This window comes from Ambystoma mexicanum, chromosome 2q (genome assembly GCF_040938575.1).
Source record: "Ambystoma mexicanum isolate Mex_15411 chromosome 2q, UKY_AmexF1_1, whole genome shotgun sequence".
Lineage (NCBI taxonomy): Eukaryota > Metazoa > Chordata > Amphibia > Caudata > Ambystomatidae > Ambystoma > Ambystoma mexicanum.
The window spans coordinates 322,385,600-322,396,500 of NC_090924.1; the positions used below are offsets into that span (position 1 = coordinate 322,385,600).

The following is a 10,901-nucleotide window of genomic DNA, read 5'->3' on the forward strand; positions in this document are numbered from 1 at the left end:
AGAGCAAAAGGATTACACAAAGGAAAGGGAGTCAGTGAATCAAGGGATAGCACATCTGACTGTGAGTCCGTTAATTGTAAGTCCAAATCCTACCCGTTTCGACATTTTTCCAGGCTTTTTGTTTCATTTCTTAACAGATCCATTCCTATGTACCTCTGTGTTTTCAACAGAGTTTTCATTGTAAGGGAGGGACATCATACAGTATGCCTTAAACATTCCTGGCAGGGAAGACTCTATGTAAAAGCAAGAGTAGAGTACAGCTTAATAAATAATCAGCAGGACACTCTAGACCTTCCCCAAAAAACATAACATGATTTCTCTGCATGTATGTGCGTTGAACAGCGCAAGTAGTTTGGTTAATGTCAGTGGATAAATGTTACTTTCCCACAGCGCAGAACAAAATCACTTGTACAGGCTGCTTCTGCAAAAGCATTACCGCTGTAGAAAGCAGTGAAAAGGTGAGGCAGTGTGCAGTCACCCCTGACCCTTCACTGCCCTGATCGGCCACGATCGGCCAAGGACCTCTCTATGAGAGCTGAGGGTGGAGTTTTTCTGGACCTCGGTAACTTAGGGAGACATGGCTAAAGGGATCCTCAATCAATGGCCCAGTCTTTGCTTTGTGGCCTGTCCGAATATTTCTGTTCTCCAAATTACCTGCTGCTGCCCAGGTGTCAGCTGGTGAGATGGAATGACGTCCCAGGGATGATCCTGGCAGATGATTTGCATAGGCACACCCCCTCTCCCTCTGTCTTAGCCCTGCTTACTCCACAATAGCAAGTATCTGGGGAAAATATAGTGGTCGAGTTAGGGTAGCAGTAACTAGCCAATCTGAGAAAGTAAATCTGGGGCGCTTGGCGACTTGTGGGGAACAACTGCAGAGCTCAGTGCCCAGAACGTTGTGGCACAGGGAGGAGGTCTGTGGGATTTCAGTAACGTAGAGACATGCAACCTGGTCGGGAGTGCTTCAGGTCTTCTTCCTTGCATGTTCCAAGCAACTCAACAAAGCATCAACAGGCTGAGATACCAGCCAATGAGCCCCTTTCCACTTGATTTAAAGCCTAAAATCTTTTCCATGCAAACACATAGCCCCCAAATATCATATTTTCTTTGTTTTCTCTCTCTCAGTCTCTCTCACTCCCCCTCCCTCCTACCCTCCCTCCTTCCCGCCCTCACTCTTTCTCCCCCCCACAAACCTCCCTTTCCCTCTCACTCTTCCTCTTCCTCTCCCTACCATTCATTTTAAGTTTTCATGCACTGCAGCACATTGTGACAATGGTATTCCACAATGAAACTGTTTGTTGATTTCTTTTTGATTTCTGTAACTTTCAAACTAAAAGCAGCCAAATCCGGAGTACAACGCTCCGCTCCAATTAAAGATTAAGGCCTAGAAGCAAGTAAAGCTGTAGTTCAGAGCGATGTTTGCAAATAGCACCTTAAAGCAGTTTACGCTGGAGTGCACAACAAGGGGGAAAGTGATAATACTGAGTTTGGTAAAATGGGATAAAAAAAATCAAAAGACGCGTGCCACTTCTAAATGTGCAAGCCAAGAAATTGAAGGCGACGGGGCTGTTCATTCAGTCAATAGGACTCACAAGTAAAAGGCTCCTGAGGCATTAGTGTTGAATTTGGCTCAAAATGTATTGTGTTGTCGTGTAATATGTATGAACATACAATTTCAATCTTCATTAAAAAAGATGTATTAAAAAAATAAAGCCTTGCAAATTAAGAAAGTTTCTGTCCTGTCATGTGCCAAAAATAGTGAATGCTTTACGAATGTGCGTGCCATCCTTTAGAGCAGGGGCCAATTTAATTTTCCCATTATCATTCCAATATTAGTACATGTGTTGCTGAAGCAAGCGCAAAGGGAGAGTCAATCAAACCATTGATTAGGACCTCCAGTCAAAGGTTTGCCATACCAAATGTCCTTATGTCAGAGGGCAGAAAGTCAAAACACCATTTAGATATCGGGTGGTATGAAATGAAGAGGCAAACAACAGTGAATAAGCATTCTTTGCTGCTGTATTGATCTGGTCCTAAAGGGGTTGGTTTAATGCCAATTATATTTAAAGATTCATGCTCCAGGGTGCTTGCAAAATGACACCAACCCCCTCCCCATCACAATGGCTGGGTGATGCAAGCCTGAGAACATCACAATAGACCCATAGACATGAGAACAACTCTGTACCTCTGAGTGTATGTGGGCCCATGGCTGTATCAAGGACAAGGCAGAACAGGAGGTGGCTTATGGCGCCAGTTCCAGAGGCTGTCCAATTGATCCCTGTAAGCAACAAATGTTGGACCATCCTTTAAGAGATTCTGAGGCTGATTTCAATGTTAACTTTGCTGCTGATTTTAGGATTGGTCAACCTTCGACCCAAATCTAGTTTGCTTGGATAAGCCCTGGAAATCTTTTACAGCTTGTACTGGTGGGAGATGATGTGAGTTTATCAAGAGCAACGGGATATGAGGCATGTGTGCCACAAAAAGCAGTTCTAGGATTTTTTATAAGAAAGCCGCTTTAAGAAGGGAAGTTTGGACAACCTTACTGAGAGCAAAAGTATTACACAAAAGGTAAGGGGGTCAGTGGGTCAACGGATAGCACATTTGACTGCGAGTCCGTTTATTGTAAGTCCAAATACTACCAGTTTCGACATTTCCCAGGCTTTTTGTTTAATCTCTTAACAGACCCATTCCTATGTACCTCTGTTTTCATTGTAAGCGAGGGACATACCGTATGCCTTAAACATTCCTGGGCTGCGAAGACTCTATGTAAAAGAAAGAGTAGCAGACATCTTAATAAATCATCAGCAGGACCCTCTAGACCTTCCCCAAAAAACATAAAATGATTGCTCTGCATGTATGTGAGTTGAGCAGCGCAAGTAGTTTGGTTAATGTCAGTGGATAAATGTCACTTTCACACAGCGCAGAACAGAATCACTTGTACAGGCCACTTCTGCAAAAGCATTACCAGTGTAGAAAGCAGTGAAAAGGTGAGGCAGTGTACAGTCACCCCCGACCCTTCACTGCCCTGATCGGCCACAATCGGCCAAGGACCTCTATATGAGAGCTAAGGGTGGAATTTTTCTGGAGCTCGGTAACTTAGGGAGACATGGCTAAAGGGATCCTCAATCAACAGCCCAGCATTTGCTTTGTGGCCTGTCCGTATATGTCTGTTCTCCAAATTACCTGCCGCAGCCCAGACGTCAGCTGGTGAGATGGAATGACGTACCAGGCAGGATCCTGGCAGGTGATTTGCATAGGCACATCCCCTCTCCCTCTCTCTTAGCCCTGCTTACTCCACAGTAGCAAGTATCTAGGGAAAATACAGTGGTCGAGGTGGGGTATCAGTAACTAGCCACTCTGAGAAAGTAAATCTGGGGCGCTTCGCGACTTGTGGGGAACAACTGCAGAGCTCAGTGCCCAGAACTTTGTGGCACAGGGAGGAGGTCTGTGGGATATCAGTAACTTGGAGACATGCAACCTGGTTGGGAGTGCTTCAGGTCTCCTTCCTTGCATGCTCCAAGCAACTCAACAAAGCATCAACAGACTGAGATACCAGCCACAGAGCCACTTTCCACTTGATTTAAAGCCTAAACTCTTTTCCATGCAAACACATAGTCCCCAAATACCATATTTTCTTTGTTTTCTCTCTCTTTATCTCTCTCTACCTCCCTCCCTCCCTCCTGCCTTCCCTCCTGTCCTCTCTCTTTTCCCCCCGCACCGCTCCCTCTCCCTCTTCCTCTTCTCCCTTCCATTCATTTTAAGTTTTCATGCACTGCAGCACATTGTGACAATGGTATTTCACAATGAAACTGTTGGAAAGTTACAGAAATCAAAAAAGAAATCAACCAACTAAAAGCAGCCAAATCCGGAGTACAATGCTCAGCTCCAATTAAAGATTAAGGCCTAGAAGCAAGTAAAGCTGTAGTTCAGAGCGATGTTTGCAAATAGCACCTTGAAGCAGTTTACGCTGGAGTGCACAACAAGGGGGAAAGAGATAATACTGAGTTTGGTAGAATGGGATCGAAAAACAAAAGAAGCGTGCCACTTCTAAAAGTACAAGTCAAGAAATTGAAGGGGACTGGGCTGTTTATTCAGTCAATAGGACTCACAAGTAAAAGGCTTCAGAGGCATTAGTGTTGAATTTGGCGCAAAATGTATTGTGTTGTCGTGTAATATGCATGAACATACAATTTCAATCTTCATTAAAAAAGATGTATTAAAAAATAAAGACTTGCAAATTAAGAAAGTTTCTGTCCTGTCATGTGCCAACAATAGTGAATGCTTTAAAAATGTGCGTGTCATCCTTTAGAGCAGGAACCAATTCCATTTTCCCATTATCATTCCAATATTAGTACATGTGTTGCTGAGGCACATAGGAATGGATCTGTTAAGAAATTAAACAAACACCTGGAAAAATGTTGAAACAGGTAGAATTTGGACTTACAATAAACTGACTCACCGTCAGATGTGCCATCCCTTGACCCACTGACCCCCTTACCTTTTGTGTAATCCTTTTGCTCTCAGCAGGGTTTTCCAAAGTTCCTTACTTAAAGAGGCTTTCATATAAAAAAAAAATCCTAGACCTGTTTTTTATGGCCCACATGCCTCATATCCCGTTGCTCCCGATAAACTCACATCATCTCCCACCAATACAAGCTGTAAAAGATGTCAAGTGCATAGCCAAGGAAACTAGACGTGGGTCAAAGGTTGAGCAATCCTTAAATCAGCAGCAAAAATAACATTGAAATCAGCCTCAGAATCTCTTAAAGGATGGGCCAACATTGATTGCTTGCAGGGTGCAATCGGGCAGCCTCTGGTGCTGACGCCTTAAGGCAAGCGCAAAGGGAGAGCCAACCAAACCATTGATTAGGACCTCTGGACTTTCTGCCCTTTGACATAAGGACATTTGATATGGCAAACGTTTGACCAAACACAATTTAGATGTTGGATGGTATGAAATTAAGAGGCAAACAGCAATACACCAGCATTCTTTGCTGCTGTACTTATCTGGTCCTAAATGGTTTGGTTTAATGCCAATTATATTTAAAGATAAAAAGATTCATGCTCCAGGGTGCTTGCAAATTGACACCCCCTCCCCATCACGATGGCTGGGTGAGGCACGCGTGAGAGCATCACAGCAGACGCATAGACATGAGAAACACTCTGTACCTCTGAGTGTATGTGGACCCATGGCTGGATCAAGGACAAGGCAACAACAGGAGATGGTTTAAGGTGTCAGCACTCAGGCTGCCCCATCGCGCGCTGCAAGCATCAGATGTTGGACCATCCTTTAAGAGATTCTGAGGCTAATTTCAATGTTAACTTTGCTGCTGATTTAAGGATGGCTCAACCTTCGACCCACGTCTAGTTTGCTTGGCTAAGCCCTGAAAATCTTTTACAGCTTGTATTGGTGGGAGATGATGTGAGTTTATCAAGAGCAATGGGATATGAGGCATGTGTGCCACAAAATGCAGGTCTAGGATCTTTTATATGCAAGCCACTTTGGAAAACCCTAGTGAGAGCAAAAGGATTACACAAAGGAAAGGGAGTCAGTGAATCAAGGGATAGCACATCTGACTGTGAGTCCGTTAATTGTAAGTCCAAATCCTACCCGTTTCGACATTTTTCCAGGCTTTTTGTTTCATTTCTTAACAGATCCATTCCTATGTACCTCTGTGTTTTCAACAGAGTTTTCATTGTAAGGGAGGGACATCATACAGTATGCCTTAAACATTCCTGGCAGGGAAGACTCTATGTAAAAGCAAGAGTAGAGTACAGCTTAATAAATAATCAGCAGGACACTCTAGACCTTCCCCAAAAAACATAACATGATTTCTCTGCATGTATGTGCGTTGAACAGCGCAAGTAGTTTGGTTAATGTCAGTGGATAAATGTTACTTTCCCACAGCGCAGAACAAAATCACTTGTACAGGCTGCTTCTGCAAAAGCATTACCGCTGTAGAAAGCAGTGAAAAGGTGAGGCAGTGTGCAGTCACCCCTGACCCTTCACTGCCCTGATCGGCCACGATCGGCCAAGGACCTCTCTATGAGAGCTGAGGGTGGAGTTTTTCTGGACCTCGGTAACTTAGGGAGACATGGCTAAAGGGATCCTCAATCAATGGCCCAGTCTTTGCTTTGTGGCCTGTCCGAATATTTCTGTTCTCCAAATTACCTGCTGCTGCCCAGGTGTCAGCTGGTGAGATGGAATGACGTCCCAGGGATGATCCTGGCAGATGATTTGCATAGGCACACCCCCTCTCCCTCTGTCTTAGCCCTGCTTACTCCACAATAGCAAGTATCTGGGGAAAATATAGTGGTCGAGTTAGGGTAGCAGTAACTAGCCAATCTGAGAAAGTAAATCTGGGGCGCTTGGCGACTTGTGGGGAACAACTGCAGAGCTCAGTGCCCAGAACGTTGTGGCACAGGGAGGAGGTCTGTGGGATTTCAGTAACGTAGAGACATGCAACCTGGTCGGGAGTGCTTCAGGTCTTCTTCCTTGCATGTTCCAAGCAACTCAACAAAGCATCAACAGGCTGAGATACCAGCCAATGAGCCCCTTTCCACTTGATTTAAAGCCTAAAATCTTTTCCATGCAAACACATAGCCCCCAAATATCATATTTTCTTTGTTTTCTCTCTCTCAGTCTCTCTCACTCCCCCTCCCTCCTACCCTCCCTCCTTCCCGCCCTCACTCTTTCTCCCCCCCACAAACCTCCCTTTCCCTCTCACTCTTCCTCTTCCTCTCCCTACCATTCATTTTAAGTTTTCATGCACTGCAGCACATTGTGACAATGGTATTTCACAATGAAACTGTTTGTTGATTTCTTTTTTGATTTCTGTAACTTTCAAACTAAAAGCAGCCAAATCCGGAGTACAACGCTCCGCTCCAATTAAAGATTAAGGCCTAGAAGCAAGTAAAGCTGTAGTTCAGAGCGATGTTTGCAAATAGCACCTTAAAGCAGTTTACGCTGGAGTGCACAACAAGGGGGAAAGTGATAATACTGAGTTTGGTAAAATGGGATAAAAAAAATGAAAAGACGCGTGCCACTTCTAAAAGTGCAAGCCAAGAAATTGAAGGCGACGGGGCTGTTCATTCAGTCAATAGGACTCACAAGTAAAAGGCTCCTGAGGCATTCGTGTTGAATTTGGCTCAAAATGTATTGTGTTGTCGTGTAATATGTATGAACATACAATTTCAATCTTCATTAAAAAAGATGTATTAAAAAAATAAAGCCTTGCAAATTAAGAAAGTTTCTGTCCTGTCATGTGCCAAAAATAGTGAATGCTTTACGAATGTGCGTGCCATCCTTTAGAGCAGGGGCCAATTTAATTTTCCCATTATCATTCCAATATTAGTACATGTGTTGCTGAAGCAAGCGCAAAGGGAGAGTCAATCAAACCATTGATTAGGACCTCCAGTCAAAGGTTTGCCATACCAAATGTCCTTATGTCAGAGGGCAGAAAGTCAAAACACCATTTAGATATCGGGTGGTATGAAATGAAGAGGCAAACAACAGTGAATAAGCATTCTTTGCTGCTGTATTGATCTGGTCCTAAAGGGGTTGGTTTAATGCCAATTATATTTAAAGATTCATGCTCCAGGGTGCTTGCAAAATGACACCAACCCCCTCCCCATCACAATGGCTGGGTGATGCAAGCCTGAGAACATCACAATAGACCCATAGACATGAGAACAACTCTGTACCTCTGAGTGTATGTGGGCCCATGGCTGTATCAAGGACAAGGCAGAACAGGAGGTGGCTTATGGCGCCAGTTCCAGAGGCTGTCCAATTGATCCCTGTAAGCAACAAATGTTGGACCATCCTTTAAGAGATTCTGAGGCTGATTTCAATGTTAACTTTGCTGCTGATTTTAGGATTGGTCAACCTTCGACCCAAATCTAGTTTGCTTGGATAAGCCCTGGAAATCTTTTACAGCTTGTACTGGTGGGAGATGATGTGAGATTATCAAGAGCAACGGGATATGAGGCATGTGTGCCACAAAAAGCAGTTCTAGGATTTTTTATAAGAAAGCCGCTTTAAGAAGGGAAGTTTGGACAACCCTACTGAGAGCAAAAGTATTACACAAAAGGTAAGGGGGTCAGTGGGTCAACGGATAGCACATTTGACTGCGAGTCCGTTTATTGTAAGTCCAAATACTACCAGTTTTGACATTTCCCAGGCTTTTTGTTTAATCTCTTAACAGACCCATTCCTATGTACCTCTGTTTTCATTGTAAGCGAGGGACATACCGTATGCCTTAAACATTCCTGGGCTGCGAAGACTCTATGTAAAAGAAAGAGTAGCAGACATCTTAATAAATCATCAGCAGGACCCTCTAGACCTTCCCCAAAAAACATGAAATGATTTCTCTGCATGTATGTGAGTTGAGCAGCGCAAGTAGTTTGGTTAATGTCAGTGGATAAATGTCACTTTCACACAGCGCAGAACAGAATCACTTGTACAGGCCACTTCTGCAAAAGCATTACCAGTGTAGAAAGCAGTGAAAAGGTGAGGCAGTGTACAGTCACCCCCGACCCTTCACTGCCCTGATCGGCCACAATCGGCCAAGGACCTCTATATGAGAGCTAAGGGTGGAATTTTTCTGGAGCTCGGTAACTTAGGGAGACATGGCTAAAGGGATCCTCAATCAACAGCCCAGCATTTGCTTTGTGGCCTGTCCGTATAGGTCTGTTCTCCAAATTACCTGCCGCAGCCCAGACGTCAGCTGGTGAGATGGAATGACGTACCAGGCAGGATCCTGGCAGGTGATTTGCATAGGCACATCCCCTCTCCCTCTCTCTTAGCCCTGCTTACTCCACAGTAGCAAGTATCTAGGGAAAATACAGTGGTCGAGGTGGGGTATCAGTAACTAGCCACTCTGAGAAAGTAAATCTGGGGCGCTTCGCGACTTGTGGGGAACAACTGCAGAGCTCAGTGCCCAGAACTTTGTGGCACAGGGAGGAGGTCTGTGGGATATCAGTAACTTGGAGACATGCAACCTGGTTGGGAGTGCTTCAGGTCTCCTTCCTTGCATGCTCCAAGCAACTCAACAAAGCATCAACAGACTGAGATACCAGCCACAGAGCCACTTTCCACTTGATTTAAAGCCTAAACTCTTTTCCATGCAAACACATAGTCCCCAAATACCATATTTTCTTTGTTTTCTCTCTCTTTATCTCTCTCTACCTCCCTCCCTCCCTCCTGCCTTCCCTCCTGTCCTCTCTCTTTTCCCCCCGCACCGCTCCCTCTCCCTCTTCCTCTTCTCCCTTCCATTCATTTTAAGTTTTCATGCACTGCAGCACATTGTGACAATGGTATTTCACAATGAAACTGTTGGAAAGTTACAGAAATCAAAAAAGAAATCAACCAACTAAAAGCAGCCAAATCCGGAGTACAATGCTCAGCTCCAATTAAAGATTAAGGCCTAGAAGCAAGTAAAGCTGTAGTTCAGAGCGATGTTTGCAAATAGCACCTTGAAGCAGTTTACGCTGGAGTGCACAACAAGGGGGAAAGAGATAATACTGAGTTTGGTAGAATGGGATCGAAAAACAAAAGAAGCGTGCCACTTCTAAAAGTACAAGTCAAGAAATTGAAGGGGACTGGGCTGTTTATTCAGTCAATAGGACTCACAAGTAAAAGGCTTCAGAGGCATTAGTGTTGAATTTGGCGCAAAATGTATTGTGTTGTCGTGTAATATGCATGAACATACAATTTCAATCTTCATTAAAAAAGATGTATTAAAAAATAAAGACTTGCAAATTAAGAAAGTTTCTGTCCTGTCATGTGCCAACAATAGTGAATGCTTTAAAAATGTGCGTGTCATCCTTTAGAGCAGGAACCAATTCCATTTTCCCATTATCATTCCAATATTAGTACATGTGTTGCTGAGGCACATAGGAATGGATCTGTTAAGAAATTAAACAAACACCTGGAAAAATGTTGAAACAGGTAGAATTTGGACTTACAATAAACTGACTCACCGTCAGATGTGCCATCCCTTGACCCACTGACCCCCTTACCTTTTGTGTAATCCTTTTGCTCTCAGCAGGGTTTTCCAAAGTTCCTTACTTAAAGAGGCTTTCATATAAAAAAAAATCCTAGACCTGTTTTTTATGGCCCACATGCCTCATATCCCGTTGCTCCCGATAAACTCACATCATCTCCCACCAATACAAGCTGTAAAAGATGTCAAGTGCATAGCCAAGGAAACTAGACGTGGGTCAAAGGTTGAGCAATCCTTAAATCAGCAGCAAAAATAACATTGAAATCAGCCTCAGAATCTCTTAAAGGATGGGCCAACATTGATTGCTTGCAGGGTGCAATCGGGCAGCCTCTGGTGCTGACGCCTTAAGGCAAGCGCAAAGGGAGAGCCAACCAAACCATTGATTAGGACCTCTGGACTTTCTGCCCTTTGACATAAGGACATTTGATATGGCAAACGTTTGACCAAACACAATTTAGATGTTGGATGGTATGAAATTAAGAGGCAAACAGCAATACACCAGCATTCTTTGCTGCTGTACTTATCTGGTCCTAAATGGTTTGGTTTAATGCCAATTATATTTAAAGATAAAAAGATTCATGCTCCAGGGTGCTTGCAAATTGACACCCCCTCCCCATCACGATGGCTGGGTGAGGCACGCGTGAGAGCATCACAGCAGACGCATAGACATGAGAAACACTCTGTACCTCTGAGTGTATGTGGACCCATGGCTGGATCAAGGACAAGGCAACAACAGGAGATGGTTTAAGGTGTCAGCACTCAGGCTGCCCCATCGCGCGCTGCAAGCATCAGATGTTGGACCATCCTTTAAGAGATTCTGAGGCTAATTTCAATGTTAACTTTGCTGCTGATTTAAGGATGGCTCAACCTTCGACCCACGTCTAGTTTGCTTGG

At 44.1% G+C, this 10,901-nt stretch overlaps 2 non-coding genes across 2 annotated transcripts; both read right to left on the reverse strand.

Annotated features, from left to right (window-relative positions):
• Positions 1-1,751: 1,751 nt before the first annotated feature.
• On the reverse strand, positions 1,752-1,858 carry LOC138570535 (U6 spliceosomal RNA). The gene has a single exon (XR_011303576.1). It is a non-coding gene; the product is annotated as a U6 spliceosomal RNA (small nuclear RNA).
• Positions 1,859-7,273: 5,415 nt separating this feature from the next.
• LOC138570537 (U6 spliceosomal RNA) lies at positions 7,274-7,380 on the reverse strand. The gene has a single exon (XR_011303578.1). It is a non-coding gene; the product is annotated as a U6 spliceosomal RNA (small nuclear RNA).
• Between the last annotated feature and the right edge of the window lie 3,521 nt (positions 7,381-10,901).